This window comes from Macrotis lagotis, chromosome 1, assembly GCF_037893015.1.
Source record: "Macrotis lagotis isolate mMagLag1 chromosome 1, bilby.v1.9.chrom.fasta, whole genome shotgun sequence".
Taxonomy (NCBI): Eukaryota; Metazoa; Chordata; class Mammalia; order Peramelemorphia; family Peramelidae; genus Macrotis; species Macrotis lagotis.
Genome location: NC_133658.1, coordinates 766241058 through 766259524, shown reverse-complemented (window position 1 = coordinate 766259524; position 18467 = coordinate 766241058). Strand labels below are relative to the sequence as shown.

Genomic DNA, 18467 nt, shown 5'->3' with positions numbered 1-18467 from the left:
AGTAGAACAGAAAAAGACCTTTGATATTATCTAGTCCAACCCTTTCATTTTATATTTGAAGAAACTGAGTCCCAGAAAGGTTATAATTTGCCCAGAGTAACCCAGCTAAAAAGCCATAGAATCAAAATTCAAATGCAGATCTCTGACTCTAAATCCAGGGTTTTCCCACACTATCCCACAGCTATCTTCAGGTATTTGAAGGGTGTGTCACATGGAGGAGGTATTAGACTTATTCTGCTTGGCTTCACTGGGCTACAAAGAAAGGGCTTGCAGTAGGTTAGAGAGGAACAAAGACACCCCTAGTTGCCTCTATGTATCATCATACATTATCTTTAAGGGTAGAGATTGTATATATTTATCTTTGTATAACCAGAACCACTATACAGCACCTCATACCATATTGAATGGAGTTAATAAGTGGTTGTTGACTTGAATTGGCTTTCCATAAATAGGATTTAGTAAAATCATAAGGTTATTCCTCTTCCACTCACCAAGCCCAGTTGTTCTGGACCTATTGCTACTGATGAGTGTAGCTGAAACTAGTATGAGGGATCCAATGCTTTGACTCAGGTGCCAATATTGAGCCAGGGAAAACTTCCCTCTCCTTCCCATGAATTACTGAAAATTAGACTGCCCTATTTACTTTCCTGACCCCAGGACTGCAACACCCAAAGGTTCCATGACCATTAGACCTTTTTCCCAGAATGTTTTCTGCTGAAGTATATAGATTTTTATCCAACTCCTTATTTAATTGTGTAAGTCTATATTTCACTTGTAAACAACGTATTGATAAATTTTTATTTCCAATCCATTCTGCTATGCTCTTAAATTTTATGGGTGATATCATCCCATTTATATTTACAATTATAACTATTAATGATGTATTTCTCTCCATCCATATCTTCTATAATTTTTGTTCTTTTTATTTTCTGACCTTTCTTTGTAAAGAAGGCAGTAGTAAGAAAGAAGTATTCTCCACGCCAGTGCTCTAAGTTTTGGGTGATCAAGCTCCTGTTTTCCTATCTCTCTTCTCTTTTCTTCATTCAGAACTCAATCATGGGTTCTTATATTTTCTTCTTTTTGTTTGAAAACTTTCTTTGTGATACACCCTTTATAGTTAGAATTTCTTGTATTTAAAACTAGTCCCTTCCTTAATTCAAAGTTCCCACTTATTCCCCTTCTCTTCCTCTTTCCTTTCTGATTCCCTCTAAGGTGAAAAGTTCTATAATCATATGTATGTTCTTCCATCTTTTGACTAGTTCAGCTAGGAGTGAGGTTCAAGTGTTATCCACTCCTCTTTCTCTCAGTCTTCTATTTGTCTACCTGAATATATTTGACTTTAACTCATTTAAAAAATTCTTGCTTCATCTTTTCCAGAAATTAATTGAAATTGTGCCCAGTTGCTTTTCTCTGAGTCTTTACTTGTAGATATTTGGAGTCATTCTCTTCTTTTAAGCCTATGTCTTGAATGTCTCAGTCATAAAATATTTCTTTATGGTGGGATTATTTTTTTCGCTTGTTTGTTCTTCCATTCTACTTTTTGACTTCAGACTTAATGTTGAGCTTAGGCTTTGCATTATTTCTAGTGGCAAGGTCAGGAGTGACCCTGTTGTTGCTTTCTTGGAGTATTGAGATTTTAATCTATAATTTCAGAACCAGTTCAGGCCAAGGACCTGAGGACTTTCAACACTACCAAAGTGTCTTATCTAGAGAACAATCTTATATAGTTAATCTGAGTCCTGGTTTTGAGATTGAGCAACATAATCCATGATCTTGTCCTGATTGGAATTTTAGTAGACTAATACACTTGGAAATAGCCAAGTCAGCCTATTAAAAATCCCAGTAGGTTCACATAGTGACATAACTGCATTGACTAGGGATTCAGAATATGGTTATTCCCTTCCAGGCTTCAAAATGGGCTGAAGGCTTGAATTGAAGACTCTGTTCCTTGAACTGAAGACCCTGGCTCTTCTACAGTTTGTTTCTGAACTTATTCCTTTCTCAGTGCACAGTCTGGACCACTATGTCTAGCTTAAGGCTTCCTCTTTAGAATGACCAGGGCTTGTGAATCAGAACTGGATAGTGAGTAACAAGTGGGACCCCTGTGTGTGGGGCTATCTTTCAATGCCTACACAGGAATGCTTCACATACTTATCCCCTGTCCTCAGTGTTTGCAGAGATTTCTTTCTATTTCTTTATGCCTTCCTGGAAAACTGGTTTGCTGGGATTTTTTTCTCAATCAGGACTTGGTTTGGTACATTTTTCTAGATCTTCCTGGAGAAGTTGGAAGGAATAGTACAGGGCTCTTCCCTGAAATACTGTCTTCTACACCTGACTTTTCCTGATAACTTCAGATGCTTAGTGATCTCCTCTGCAAGATCACCTTGTATCTATTTCATACACATTTTGTATATATAATAATGTTTATGTTTCTTCTGGCAGAATATCAACTCCCAGAAGTAAGATTCTTTCACTTTCGTCTTTGTATGCCCAACATCTTGGATGGAATTGGACACCTAGAAACCCACTGAGAAATATTTATTGATTGAATGACTGACTGAGATAAACCTTGATATATTTTTGAGGTTTCTTTCCCCCCAACACACAACCTGGATTGCTAAGCATTTTGTACATATTATCTCGCGATCCTTATTGCAACCTTACATCTGGCTATTTCCATTTTATAGATAAGAAACTAAGGTCAGAGAAGCACAGTGGATTTGTTCATGGTCAAACAGCAAATAAATAAGGTACTAAAATCACAAGCCTTTTGACTCAATTCTGCCTACAAAAGTAAGTGTTCATCATTTGTGGCCTTCAGAGCTGCCTCACTCTCTGCCTAGCTCTGACTCTTAATGTAGCTTCTGAATAGCATCCTCACAAGCAGTCATAAACTTTCTCCCCAAGAGATGAACTGAGACACAGCTGGGAGTCCTGGAACTAGCAGTCCAAGTTTACCAACTCAGCTTTTTTTTGAAGCCACAGTTACTGAAAACATGCTCTCTTGCCAACTCAGCCTTGGTGGGATACAGGCCTAACAATAGCTGCAAGGTTGAGATGGCAATCCCTCACCAGTCTGCTTGGTGGTTTGCCTCAGGCCAGGGTGGGAATCTTTGCCCGATGTTTGCTGTCTGATATTTACTATTACCGGTTTTGCTTTTTCAGGAGTGTGCTGGCATGGTAAGCTAACTCTTTGGAAAAATATACTCACAAGCACACACACACACACACACACACACACACACACACACACACACACACACATACACACACATGCATCCATGTGCACACACTACTCTGAATTCTCTTGGTTTATTTACCTGATTCACTCCATGAAGACAGGGAGATGGAAGAGATAAAACACAGTGCTGGTTAAGCTTTAGTTGGTTCTGGAATGTGGATTGGCATAATATATGGGGTTGTGGGGGGGGAGTAGAACTTGCTTTCAAACAGGATGGACAGCTCATCACTTTCTTTCATAGCCAAATCTATGTAAAGGCCAAGACTTTAAAAAACATTGTTGTTTCCTAGAAGAAATAAAACTACTAGTCACATTTACCATACCTTATGGTAACTCTTTGGTACCAAGTTCTCAGAACCCCCTGAAAGCAATGACTGTCCCCAAATAATTCAAGGTCATTTATCCAGCTCCTTTAATGTCTGGTATTACCTCCTTCTTTCTGCTACCTGCTTTGTACCTTTCCTGTTTCCCATGAAAACTTGGCCTAGTCTCTTGGGAAGTAGTCTTCCACCCATTGGGTTATTTTCTTTGTAAGTAAGTGAGTTTTCTTGGAAACATTTCCTGAGAATCTCTTATACTCCTGTTGTTATTCCCTGTGATTTCATGGGACAGGTACTTCCTTCACCCACACTGAACATGCCCCCAACATCTCTTGGAGTTCATAGATTTTAAGTAACATAGATTCCTTAGAATTGATGAGGCATAATAAAAAGAATGCTTAATTTGAAATCAAAAGTCCTGGGTTTGATTTCTGCCTCTATCACTTTTTACCCAAGTGAGTCACTTAATCTTTATGGATTTGTTTCTTCATCTGTACAATGAATGAATGGGTTGGAATAGAGGGGCTCTAAGGTTCTTTCCAACTCTATCTATGATCCCATGATGCAGTACAATGGCTAGATTATAACCAATAATAATAATAAAAGCAAATTTCTTTGTTCTGTGAATACTTTTAAACAACAACTCTAGTAATTTAATGTGTTATTCATAATATTTTGTAATTATTTACTGCTTAATGTGCCATTGGGGAATTTTTTTAACATCCTCCTCCTCAACTATTGCATGAACCCCTGAGGAATTTGTGAACCACTAAGTAGGAGCCACTGATTTTATTCCAACCTTCTCTTACCCCAATTTATAGTTGAGGAAGCTGAGACCAAGAAAAGTTAAATATCTCATCCACAGTTACATGTGAAGCAAGCAGAAGAGCCAAAATCTGACCCTATATGGATATGTCCAGAAACAGTCATTACCTGATGATCAAGCCATTTAATGAGGAGTGTCTCTGCACTAACTTAAACTGACCCCTAAGGTAATGAACTCATATAGAAAAATACTGAATGTCCTTTCAGTTTATTAGAATGTATCAGGGCTTCTGTAGTTCTGAACAAGGTAGCCATCTCCACACCATGATGGGATGTTCATTATTGCTTTGGAAAGGGACTCATCTAAATACCTCCCCCTTTTCCAACCAGTCTCTTTCAATAGCTCTAAGTATGGATCATGAGATTGGCTATACCTCCATTACCTTAAACAGAGATAGTTCTGCTGGAGAGAAAGAGAGAAATATTTGAGAACAAGATGCAAAGGAATATCCTTTCAAAGGTCTTTTTGGTTCAAGATGAATATGTGAATTCATTTGAACCAACTTTCATAAATTGAGGACATAATTCTTTTTTCCTTTTTAAACCAAAACTTTATTTATACATAAATGATGAGGCCTGAACTACAGTTTAAGGGAAAAAAAGAAAACATTCTATGATACATAGTCATATAAAAAAGATAGAAAAGGGAGAAGACAGGTTATAAGAAAGGGAAAAAAGATACACCAACATACATTCACATAGACATACACATACACACAATGAAGGTAAGCCAGCTGGGGCTTCTGGTTAGTCACCTATTTCATGTAGGTTTCCAGTAGGCACTTTTTAAAGCTTGTGTGTTCAATGGGCTGCCATTGTTGAGTTCTCTCATCAGGTTCTGGATTGATCACTTGATCTTGAGGATGTCCAAACAGACATTGCCTTGAGTGTCCACATTTTGATGGTAACAAGGTGTGATAAATTCCACAGTGGGAGCAGTATATGGATAGCCACTGGGGAATTCCAGGGAGAACTTGTATCTTAGGTCTTCATATACTTTCCCAGCTGCCCCATGAATGGTCCCAAACTAATTTGAAGAAATTGTCTGACTCTGGGAAGGTAGAAATTCTTTTGTCTCCAGACATCATTAGAGTCATCAATTCAACTTCATGCCCATAGATAGCAGACAGCACATGCCCCAGGCTCTATTCTCTTACAGAGACAACAGCAAATGCTGGCAGCCAGTAGTCATGATTCTGAGTAATCATGGGGGACTAGAGAGAAAGGAAGAGAAACTCCCTGGAGGCAACCACCTGGGGATATAATTTTTAACAATAATTTTCAAGACTCAGAAGCAAACCATTCTTCAGCTAGGCCTTGACATGAAGCCACACAGTCCTTCCAGCTCCAAACAGAGCAGAGATAAGAAAGTTACCACTTATTTCTCTATATAGCCATATATGATGAAGCTGGAGAGCCCAAAGCAAAAGAAGAAATAACTGTCAGATGTTAATTCTAGAGAGGTCACAACAGTGGAAGGGTGGTTCTTTTATCCACTATATGATCTGTTTGTCCTTGTATTATTTCTCCCTTGGAGGACCAGGTCTAGTTTGATCATGTATCATTGCCATTCTTCTGACTACAATTTCCATACTTTCCTCCCTATCACTTTCCTAAAGGTTGGAGATAAATGCCCATCTTATATATCCTAAGCAATTATGCCATGTCTGAAGGTTACAGGCCAGTTTTGAATTGATATGGTCTAATCCTGTTAAAAACAGAAAGCAGCCTCAATTCATTCTTATAACCTATTCCTGTCCCCTTGACTTGAAATTGATTGTTCTGGCTAGAGCTGAACCAGAATAAGGTGACATAATGTCATGTTAGACTTCCCCTTCTTCCCTATTACAAAAACCTAGAATTTGTACCAGACCTATAGATTTAAAGCTGGAAGGGACTTTAAATAATTTATCAAAGAATAATCACAGATTTAGAACTAGGAAAGTCTTTCAATGGGACCACGGTCATGGTCCATTTTTCTACAATGGAAGAAACCAAGAATGAGAGCTTAAGGGACTTGTTCAAAGTCACATTGGAGATAAGGGGCACAGGATTTAAACATGTCCTATAACTCCAAATGCATTGTTCTTTCTCCTATAATATATCACTCCTAGGAAATATTGACTTAAGATTATAGCGTGGCAAAGTTAAGTAGGCACTTGATAAAATACTTGTTGATTGATAATTTTGAAGATACATTCTTAGCATATTCTAGAATAGGACTTCAAGAGATGCAGAGACAAAATAGGAGGGCACAAAAGAAGCTGGAGATGAGTAATGGTTCTGCCTCAAAAGGTTGGCATTCTATTCGGGGGAGGTAAGAGTGTAGTTGACACGATAGATGTAAGGGGGAAAAGTATGTGAATAATTGTAGAGCTACTCTAGAATCTGCTCAATTCTAGAACTAAGGGGGAGTGGGGGAGAAGTTACGTAGGTAATCAGGTAGGAACTAGACTAGACCAGGGTTCTTTGTGGGAAAATGGTCCCATAGGTTCTAGTTCACAAAGGAGTCAGAGTCACTCTTTTATTAAGTCCCTATACCCTCCCCAACCAATGTACAATTCACATTTGATGGGCATTGAATGAAGAGAGAATTGTAGAGGTCTCAGATCCACCATAAGGTATAGTGGTAAAGGAGTTCCTATTGAGCACTCTAATCTTGTTCTCCTTTAGCAAGGTTGTGTACATCTCTCCCTCAAGATTTTAAAGGTGCTCCTGAGAGACTGGAACATCTCTAATACTATAGGTTCAAGCCCCCATTGCAAGTGTGTTCCTCACTGTTAACCACCATTGACTAGTCCCCAGTTACATTTAACCAATTAACATCATGTAGCTTTTCTAATGATAAATGACAGGAACAGAATACAAACATTTCCCCCTCCATCAATTTGGGGGCATATTATTCTATTTGAAGAGAGTTCAAACTGAGCAAAATTTGTTAGTAGTGTTGGTTCCTCCATGTTCTTCATCCAAATTTGATGAAGTGTTGTCATCTCAGCCACTTCTGGACTACATCCCAAATTCCCCCATTCCTTGGGGCATCAGTGTTTGGCTCCTGCAAAGCCTGGAATAGACTAGACTTCTGAATTAGACTCCTAGTCTCCTAGACCTCAAGTGGTTTATTCTCTTGATCTTTTGTAATTCTAGTCATCTCTTTACCAAAAATCAAACACCACGACAAAAACTGAAACCCTCATATTTACCAGGCAGCATATCAGCCTTGTGTGGGGAGGGCCCATGCCTCTCTGATCGCAGCATTGTTTCTCACTGGAATGCTGCCCAACTGGAAAAAAAAGTCAAAACAAGAGAAGGGATCAAGAGTGGGGGGCGGGTCAAACAGTGCCTTTTGAATGACCTCTAGTTCTGGCTCTAAAGTCACAGTTCATCAAAGAAGCTGCTGTTCACCATGTGGTTAGCAGACTGGATCCAATTTCAGAATGTTCTCATAGGCTTCAAATCCTACCAAGGTTAGAAATCATCACAACTCTCTTGGAAGCAGGCTCCCCATTCTCTTCTGTGTGGGGAATTGAATTTGTGACACATTTGTATATGTAGGGATTGGATTCATTGGACATTTTCTCCTTAGGTTGGTCTTAGTCAAAAAGCTTTATTATTATCTATCTACGTATCAGTCATTGTGTGGGTACAGAGTGTACAAAGACAAATGAAATAGTCCCTCTCCTCATGGAGCTTATAGTCTATTATGGGAAGGGATGTGTGTGTGTGTGTGTGTGTGTGTGTGTGTGTGTACAGAAATCTTGAAAGACAGTGAAAATGTAGTAGCCACTTAAGTATTTATTGAAGGTACTGAATATTTGCATGTACACATAGTGTATAGATGCATACATTTATTCACACATCTATATATGATCAGATGCTATGTATACTTATACTCATGTGCACAATGAAATATATATATATATATATGCACATGAGGCTGCATATTGTACATATATAAACATACCTACAAATGTATAAATACAATGTTCTTCCAGCACTTAGCCACAAGTAGCTTTTGAGTTTGTGTCCTAATTGACTGTTTGATTTTTACCAAGGCACTCAACCTTTTAAGGGTTTTTATATGTAAAAGGATGAGAATCATATTAGTGCTGTCTATCTCTCATAGTTGTCGTGCACAAAATACTTCATAAACTTTAAAACATTATAAAAATGAGGTATTATAAGGGAATTCCCCCCCCCCCTTCCTCAATCCTCTCTATCCTTTAAGGCAGGGATGGGGGATCATTTTTCTGCCAAGGGTTATTTGAATATTTATAACATCATTCTCCTGCTATATTTGGTCAAACATTTAATTAATTCATCCCTAAAAAGCTCCTAGATTTATTGAATTTTGAGTCCCACCTGAAGTTGCTGTGGCAATGCCAGACCAAATGGCTCACAGGTCAGGTGTTCTTTGATCCTGCTTTAAGGCAAGGATTCTTAACCATCTTTATATCACGAACCCCCTCTGGCAGTCTGGTGAATTATGGACAGACCTCTTCTTGGAATGGTTTTCCAAGCACATACTAAAATAAAAGAAATTAATCATATTGAACTATATCAAAACTTATTTTTTAAATTCATGAATCCCCAGAAATCTATCCATGAACCTGAAATTAAGAATCCTTAAGACTAGAATCAAATGAGTCATTCCCCATATAGCGTTCCCATATTAACCTAGCCTGAAGTGATTTATCCCATTCTCACAACACCTTGTCTGTACCTCTCCTTGCACTTATATTCTTTTATTTAGCTATTTGTACATGTGCCTTGTATCTCCCTTAGCAAAGAAAAGCATATAGTAAGAATTTTAAAATAATCCATCTGTCAGGTCTGCCTGTCTGTATATTTATTTGTCTCTCTATCTCCCACTTGACTATAGGTTCTTTGAAGGCAGGATTTAGCTTTCTCATCTTTAAATTCCTAAAGACTAGGAATTTAGTGACTTGAAAATTAAAAAAAAAAGTTGGATCTATGATTTCACTGGTCTAGGAATCTCCTAATAAGGAGATTTTTTTTGAATTTGAATTTTTACCAGTGCAGATCAGCACCTGCTTTACAACTCACAAGTCTGAGAAGACTTGCCCTGGCACTGAGAAGCTAAAGTGAATTAACCAGGTTCACACCAGGCAGGACTTGAATCCAAGTCTTCCTGACTTCTAGGCTGGATCTCTAACCATTCCACTACTTCTTCTCAAATGTCTTGCACAGAATAGAAGACTGATGATGATCATGATGATGAAGATGAAGATAATGATGATGAATAATTAGTATTTATATAGTACTTTAGGATTTGAAAAGCACTTTATATATATTATCTCCTGTGATCCTCACAACAACTCTGAGGTGTAAGTGCTGTTATTATCCCCATTTGCCAGATGAAGAAACTGAGGCAGAGCAAGGTCAAATGCTTGCCAAGGGTCACATAGCCAATTCATGTCTAAGGTGGGACTCGAACTCAGGTCTTCTTGATTCTGAGTCCTGTGCCCTATCCACTGCTCCTCTTAGCTGTCTGATTAATAATTGATTAATAACCCCTCTGATGAGTTGAGAAGAATTGAATCAAAGGCCATACTAGTGTTCAGGCTTGACTTTCAGTCTCTGGGCTCCCTGGCCCATTGGACAAGTTTGGATTCCAGCTCCCTGTGGCCCTGGCTTCCTCTCCCAGGCCTCTGTGGTCCTGGAGAATGCCTTGAGGCTTTCAATGCTGAGCCAACCAGGCCAAAGGCCAAGAGCTTTGAAGTTTTATGGAAAGCTTTGGTGGAAAGATTGCTTGTGGGGGTTTGCAGAGCAGACACTGAAGAGCCCTAGACTAAACTGCATACATCGGGACTGGTTAGGAGCAGCCCTTGCTCTGCCAAGCATAGCAGTTTCCCTGCCTCAGGCTTCATGGGGCTCCCAAGTCAACTTGGGACTTAGGCAGAAGTTTCAAAATCAGCTTATAGGAAAGGCGGTTTGTGCCTGGGCCCCACCCAGTGATCAAGTTCCTTTCCAGAACTGCCCTGATGACAAACAGGTTCCAAAGGATGTTCTCTTCCCCAGGGACCAGGCAGCTTGAGGCCATGCCACAGATGAGGCCAAACATAAAGGATTCCCATGAGGCAGGAAAAGGGAAGCATACAAAGGGATTGATGCAGACATATAGGAGCTCAACTTCCAGCTTAGCCTTTTAAAAGACATGCATGCACAGAAGATATTTACCAGGTGAAGCTTCTCAGGTAAATAAATTCCCATGTGCCCCAGGCAATGAATGGCCTAGGACTCATCTTTGAAGTCAGAATTTGGGGTGAAGGGGCCATTCTCACACTGCTGAAATCATAGATCACAGGATCATAAATTTAGAGAGGACAGAACCTGGAAAGCCATCTAGTTCAATCCTATTATTTAACAAATGAGAAAGCTGATGACCAGGGAAATTGATTTGCTTGACTTTAAATAAAGAGTGGAAAAACTGGAATTTGAATCAAAGTTGGAATTCAAACTATTGTCTCTGACTCCAAAATCAACGTCCTTTCTAATATCCTTCTGGTGGTATTATCACTTTAAGGTTTACAAAGCATTTAACATATATGATCTCATTTTTTCATCACAGTAACTAAGTGATGTAAGGACTTACAGTTTTGTTTTATCCCCATTTTAGAGATTATGGAAACTACACTGAAAGCAATTAAATGGAAAATCAGGAATTTGGAGTCAGAATACTATACCTCAGTTCAAACCCTACTTCAGCCACTGGTGAATTCTTATGACTTCCATTTTGCAGAGTGCCCTAACTTTCATTCCCATCCAGATCCTATTCTTGACTTTGTCTTCCAAACTACACTCCTGTCTCTGTCTCATTCTGGAATTTCCTTCAGTGTTTAGATCTTCCTTACCCTGCAATATCCAACCATACCTGTAGTTTCTCAATTTGGAATATCCCTCTGAAATGCCCACTCCCTTCTCCCATTGTAGAGGGGGTCCAAGTCAGCCCTTACTCCCATTCCTGTTTTGTTCCTGATTTCAAACAAAGTTTTGTCCCTCCCTGGGCACTTTAACCTCTAGCCTCTCTCCCCTACCTGCTTTTCATTTCTCTTTTTTGTACATTTCCCCCAATTATAATGCAAACACCTTCAGTGCCAGAACTCTCTCTCTCTCTCTCTCTCTCTCTCTCTCTCTCTCTCTCTCTCTCTCTCTCTCTCTCATATTTGTATCCCCAGCACTTTGCACAGTGACTTATTAATAAATGTCTCCCTCCCTCCCTTCCTTCCTTCCTTCCTTCCTTCCTTCCTTCCTTCCTGCCTTCCTTCCTTCCTGCCTGCCTGCCTGCCTGCCTGCCTTTCTCCTTTCTTCCCTTCCCTCCCTTTTTCTTTCCTCTCTTCTTTTTCCTTCCTTCCTTTTTCCCTTTCTTACTCCCTTCCTTCCTTCCCTACCTCCCTCTCTCCCTTCTTTCTTCTTTCTTTCTCTTTTTCCTGTCATTATTCCTTTTTTCCCTTTCTAACCCTTACTAATGAATGATTGAGCAAATCACTTAATTTTTTGATGCCTCAGTTTCCTCTTCTGGAAAATGAGGGACTTGGACAAATCAGTCTCTAAGGTTTCCTCGATACTTAAAACTGTATTTATGAAATTATCACTTGTATAGGGCCACAACATCTTTGAATGCCATAGGACTCAAATTTAGATCATAATAACTATAATCTAGCTTTCAAGGAAGGAGGAAGACAAGGCAGCCCTTTCAGAACAATTAGAAAACTAAGCTCCACAGTATATGAGATATAAGTCATCTGGTTCAGGTTGAGAGAGCTCAGTATAGAGCTTCACTTTATCAGAAAAAGTCAGAAGTAAACAGAAGTCACTTCAGGATTCTGAGAAGGGACGAAATATGGAGGAACGACACTTTCAAGAAATGATGATTTTGTGGTAGGTGGTTAAGGCCCTGGTCTGCAATTGTGGCTAGAACTCTTGCCAAAGAAGAATCAGTGACATTTGTTGAGGTGCTTGTATTTGGGACCCAAAGAAAAGAGAGGAGGTGAAGAGGGCAAGGCCAAATGTTGGCGTGTGGGTCTCTGGGAAGATTGTGGTGCATCTGGCAGTCATGGGAAAGGTGGAAACAGGGGGTAAAGTCTGAATATGATGCTTAATTGTAGGTTGTGGTAGACCATCTAAGAGAATGTTCCATAAAGAGTAGGGCTGGGGAAAAAAACCAAGAGAGCCAAAGAAGAAGAAGATCTGGAAGTCATCTAATTCCAGGTGGAAATAGAATCCAGAAACTAAGCCCTTAAGCAAGTGTAGAGGAAGTGAACAGCTCCCATTTTTATATTTTTTGTTTTATTTTGTTTTTTGGTGGTCCAGACCAAGTGATTCCACCAATGAAACTATTAGTCAAGAAACACCACCCCCACCCCCAATATTTGGTTGGTTGGTTGGTTCTTGTCTTTCGTTATCAAAGAAGACCAAATGACATCACTATGTTTGAGACAAAATACAGTGTGTCAAACTGTGGCTGATCAGACCACTAAGAGCTAGGAAAGCTCTTCTACATGTTGGGCACAAATAGAGTTCATGTGAAAACCTGAGGTGGGTAACTCATGTTTCTTTTGAACTGCTTCAATTCTGCCTTCCTCATAGAGAGTAGCACCCTCACTGATAAGGTCATGCCATGCTGGGCTATACAATCAATTCTAAAGTTCTTCAAGGGGATCATCAGGGTGTCTCATTATTGCTTCTTCTGACCCCCTCATGAGCACTTGCCCTGTGTGAGTTCTACATAAAAGTTTTTCAGCAAGCGTACATCTGACATTCTAACAATGTGTCCAACCCATCATAGTTGCATTCTCTGTAGAAATGTTGGAATGGTAGGTAGTTTATCTTGAGAAAGGGCCTCAGTAACTGGTAGCTTCTCCTGCTGGGTGATCTTCAGAATTTCCTAAGACAATTTAAATGGAAACAATTCAGTTTCCTAACATGATGCCGGTAAACTGTCCAGGTTTCACAGGCATATAGCAATGAGGTCAACACAATGGCTCTGTAGACCTTAAGTTTGGTGTAAGTCTAATATCTCTTTTCTCTCATTCTTTTGGAGTCCCCCAAACACCAAGCCAGCTCTGGAAATGTGAGTGTCAACCTCATTGTTAATGTATACCTCTCTGGAAAGGACACTGCCAAGGTTAAGTGAACTTGTCCACAGTACTCAAAATCTCTCCATTTGCTATAATCAATGGTTCCACATATGGATGGTGTGCTGCTGGTTGATGGAGCATCTGTGTTTTCTTGGCATTAACTGTTAGACCAAAATTAGCACAAGCATCAGAAAATTGATCCATATTTTGTTGCATCTGAGCTTCAGAGGCTGCATTGAGTGCATGGTCATCTGCAAACAAAAGATCATGCATAACACTCCTCTCCAGTTTGGTCTTGGCTTGTAGCCTTTTCAGATTGAAGAATTTGTCATCTTTGTGGTAGCTGACCTTGAGATCATGCTCATCCTTATTGAAGGCATTTGATAACATGACTGAAAACATCATGCTAAAAAGTATGGGAGCAAGGACACATCCTGGTTTTCTCCATTGGTGACTGGGAAATCTCGAGAACATTGTCCACTATCCAGAACGAGGGTATGCATGCTATCATGAAATTGATGTAAAATTCTTATGTATAATCACTTTTCTTATAAAAATTTTGAAATAGGAAGAATATAAAATACCTACCATATGCATTTTACAGTGAAGGAACCTAAGACTTAGGTAAAGTGATTTGTTTAGAGTCACAAAAACTAATTAAGGTAATTAGAGCTGGGGATTCTTCTCAAGTCCCTCTACTCCATTCACTCCACCATGACACCCATCTAATGATGGTTGCCCAAAAGGAATTGTTTGGGGGGAGAGGAGGAGAAAGGGGAAAATACAATATGCTAAAAAAAGGAATTTTTTAAAAAAGTGATTGATTGGTGGAGCCTCAAAAAAGAAGAGAGGATGAATGGGATAAGACCTGAGTAAGATAAGACCATACAAGAAATATGTTTCAGGGCAGAGGTGGAAATAAAAACCTGATCACAATTGATGGACAAAAAGTAGAGGCAGTGGGTACATGGACCATGTTCCCCTTCTCTGCCCTTATTTTTATAGATAAAGAAGCAACCATCAATAGAGATGAAGTGAATTGATTAGTGAAACGTAACTAATCAGTGTTAGAACCAGACTGCCCATCTCCTCAGTCTGATTACCTAGACACTGTAATGATTGGCAGGGTCAGCTTTATTCATAGGTAAAGTCAGTGACAAACTCATGTAATTTAAAGGGCACCCACTAAAAATTAAAATCTCTTCTGTAATGCCTGAAATCCCACCACTAACACTTAAGGCCCATGGAACATTTATTTTCCTCTTCTGAGTTACTCTTTTAAAAATAGAAATATGCCTGAAAGACCAATATTATAAGATCTGAGCTTCAATTAATTTATTATCATGGAGTTCACTGGAAGGATAGTGGGGATTGATATGAACTAGTTACTGAAAGGGGGAAAACATGGCAAAGAAAAGGGAAGGTAGGTACTACTGTATTGGAGGCAATGTGAAAGTGGAGAGTTACAATGACTGTGGAATCGAAGTGAAGGGTTCAAATCCTGGATCCAACATTCATTAATCTGACCTTGGGCAAGTCACTGAGCTTCATTGTTCTCATCTGCAAAATGAAAAGATTGGATTAAAGGTCCATTCTAGCTCTAGATTTATGATCCTATGATTCAAGTGACTATCACCATCATCATTTCTTAAGTTCCTAGCATGAGCTGGATACTAGGCTAAATATTAGAAATAACAAAGAAAGGCAAAAGCACATCCTTAACCTCAAGGAATTTATATCCTAATGGAGACAATATGCAAACAACTAATTATATGCAAGGGCAGCTAGGTGGTACAGTGGATAGAGCACTGGACCTGGAGTCAGGAAGATGAATCTTTCTGAGTCCATATCTGGCCTCAAACACTTACTAGCAGTGTGACTCTTAATAAGTCACCTAATCTTGTTTACCACAGTTTCCTCATCTGTAAAATAAGAAAATGACTAACCATTCCAGTATCTTTGTCAAGAAAATCCCCAAAGTGGGATCATGAAGAATCATATATGATTGAAACCACTGAACCACAACAGAAAATGTACATACACAAAATATGCAGTATAAATGGGAGGCAGTTTTAGAGGGAACAAGATAAGGTTTGAACTGAGTCTTAAAGGCATTCAGGAGGCAGAAGTAAGGAGGGAGATCATCCCAGGCCTAGAAGCAGCCAGTGAAAGAACATGAAGAGCACATGAGAAACATCAAGGAGGCCAGTGTCATTGGATTGCAGAGGATGTGGGGAGAAGGAAAGTGCTAGAAGAGTGGGAAGGTAGGAAGGAGCCAGCTTGTGAATGTCTTTAAAAGTCAAACAGAAGACTCTCTATTTGGTTCTGTAGGTTCTGAATAGGGAGTGGATAGGAGATGGAGTGTAATGACAATGGCACCAGGAAGAGGGTGGGGAAAGAGGGGGACCCTGAACTTTAGGAGGATTACAAGTTGACTGGAGGACAGACTAGAGTGGAAAGAAAAGAGGTAGAAAAACCATCAAAAGGCCATTGCAGGGGCAGCTGGGTGGCACTGTGGATAGAGCACTGGCCCTTAAGTCAGAAGGACCTGAGTTCACCTCAGACACTTAATAATTACCTAGCTGTCTGACCTTGGGCAAGTCACTTAAACCCATTGCCTTGCAAAAAACAAAAAGAAAGAAAGAAAGAAAAGAAAGAAAGAAAGAAAGAAAGAAAGAAAGAAAGAAAGAAAGGAAGGAAGGAAGGAAGGAAGGAAGAAAGGAAGGAAGGAAGGAAGGAAGGAAGGAAGAAAGGAAGAAAGGAAGAAAGAAAGAAAGAAAGAAAGAAAGAAAGAAAGAAAGAAAGAAAGAAAAGAAAAAGGCCATTGCAACAGTCTTGCTATAAAGCAATGAGGATTTGAAGCAGTAAGACTACTGAGTGAATGGAGAGATTTGGACATACCCAACAATAACAATTATAAACCACTTTCAGGTTTACATTTCAAAGCTAAGTTTTAATAAGATCTTCCTCACTGAAGGATCTCTGGCCTGATCAATAGGAACGGTGATTGAAATTTTAAGGCAATAGACCTTGTAGTAACAACATTAATACTGATTTGATCATCTGATCAGGAGGGAGAAAGTGGGGAGGGTAGTTGGCAAAAGACCTCCTCTAACTAGAAACCAGAATCATATTGGATGATCAGATATATGAAGCAAGGTCTGGGCTTTAGAAGGATTGATTGATCAGATTCTGATTCATCAGGAAGGTTAGCTTTCTATCCATTGTCCCAGTCAGATGTCTCTGACAAAACTTGGATGAGAGTTTGGAAATTTAAAGAATTTAAAGAATGATGGTACCCTTGACACTAATAGAGAAATTTGAAAAGAAGAAGGTGTGTGTGTGTGGGGGGGGAAATAATAAGTTCAGTTTGATGTTTGTTTTTTTTGAGATGTCTACAGGATATACAGTTTAGACATCAAGTAGGTAGCCAGTGATGCCAGACTGGAAGTCAACAATTTGTAGTTTCACCACAGACTGAATAAATATTCTAGAGATTTTAGAACTCAGAACAAAAGATGGGCATGGTAAATAGAGGCAGAAACAAAAGTGACTATGATGTTATTGAATAGTGATATAGAAAGAAAAGGGTGTTAAGCCTGCAGACAGAAGACTTGGGTTGGAATCTCGTCACTTCAGTTGATTACTTGTGTATTCTTGGGTCTTTTCTCCACAAGTCTCAGTTTCTTCATCTGTCAAATGTAGGGGGTGAACAGAAGAATTGCTAAGGTTCCTTCCAGCTCTAACATTTCAGTGTTATGAAAAGTACTTCATTGTTGCAGAGAGAATTTTTGGGATTCAGCCCTCACAGGCTGCCAATCTGAAGCTGGGATGTTTGGCTAGGACACTATTTTTACTAACTTGGTTATTTTTACAAAAAGTTTGACCAGTTTTTTCTGATCAGGGCCAACCAATCTGTAACCATCCCAGCAAAAACTGGCCGGGAAAGGCGAAAATTTTGTTGTCTAAGAATGTTTTGGAATGGGGCTCTTGGTTCCCTGGGGCAGAACATATTAACTTAGAGGGGAAGTGGAAGGACCATAGACTTGTGTAAGGAAACTTGGGCTCTGAATCTGACTGCCACTCACTGACTGTGTGACTTTGGATAAGTCATTCTATCCTGTCTGCCGAACAGTTTTATTATTTATAAAATGGGACTGGGGCAGCGAGTTGGTACAGTGGATAGCATACTGGACTTGGAGTCAAGAAGATCTCAGTTCAAATCTGGTCTCAGTGTGACCCTGGGCAAGTAACCTAACCCTATATGTCTGTTTCCTCATCTATAAAATGAGCTGGAGAAGGAAATGACAAACCACTTCAGTATCTTTGTTAAAAAAAAATCCAAATGAGGTCATAAAGAGCCAGAAACAACTAAACCTAAAGGAATTGGGAAAATTTAACATCTCACAATATCTACACTCAGGTCCCTCTCTTTCTCCTCTCACCCCTATCCCAGGCAGTGTTTCATACTCTACACAAAATGTAAGTAGGTAAAAATTAATTTCCTGTATTCTTTACTTAACCAGTTCCCTCAACCTGCCCCACTAGACCAAGAAGACAAGGGCTTAATTAAAGGTCCAGGCTGCATATATATATATATATATATATATATATATATATATATATATATATATATATATATATATATATATATATATATATATATATATATATATTGTGTGTGTGTGTGTGTGTGTGTGTGTGTGTGTGTGTGTGTCTAGACATCAATTTCTTGAAAATCTTTGAATTAGATAAACTGGAAGGTTCCTTTTTGCTGGCTCACTTCCTACCTATCTCACAGTAAGGTAATAAATGAGTGATATAACACATTAATGTGCTACTCTTGCCTAGAGGCATTTTCATAGGAAGTCACCTGCAGGCCAGGCTAGGGACCCGGGGGCCAACCTTCCTGACATACCTTCAATCACATCCCCACAAGTTATGTGAGAAATGTCACTGATCTGGAGGCCTGAGTTCACA

General features: G+C 39.3%; 1 pseudogene; it reads right to left on the bottom strand.

Annotated features, from left to right (window-relative positions):
- Window positions 1–207: 207 nt before the first annotated feature.
- Window positions 208–5483, bottom strand: LOC141506803 (ubiquitin-conjugating enzyme E2 C pseudogene; annotated as a pseudogene).
- Window positions 5484–18467: the final 12984 nt, after the last annotated feature.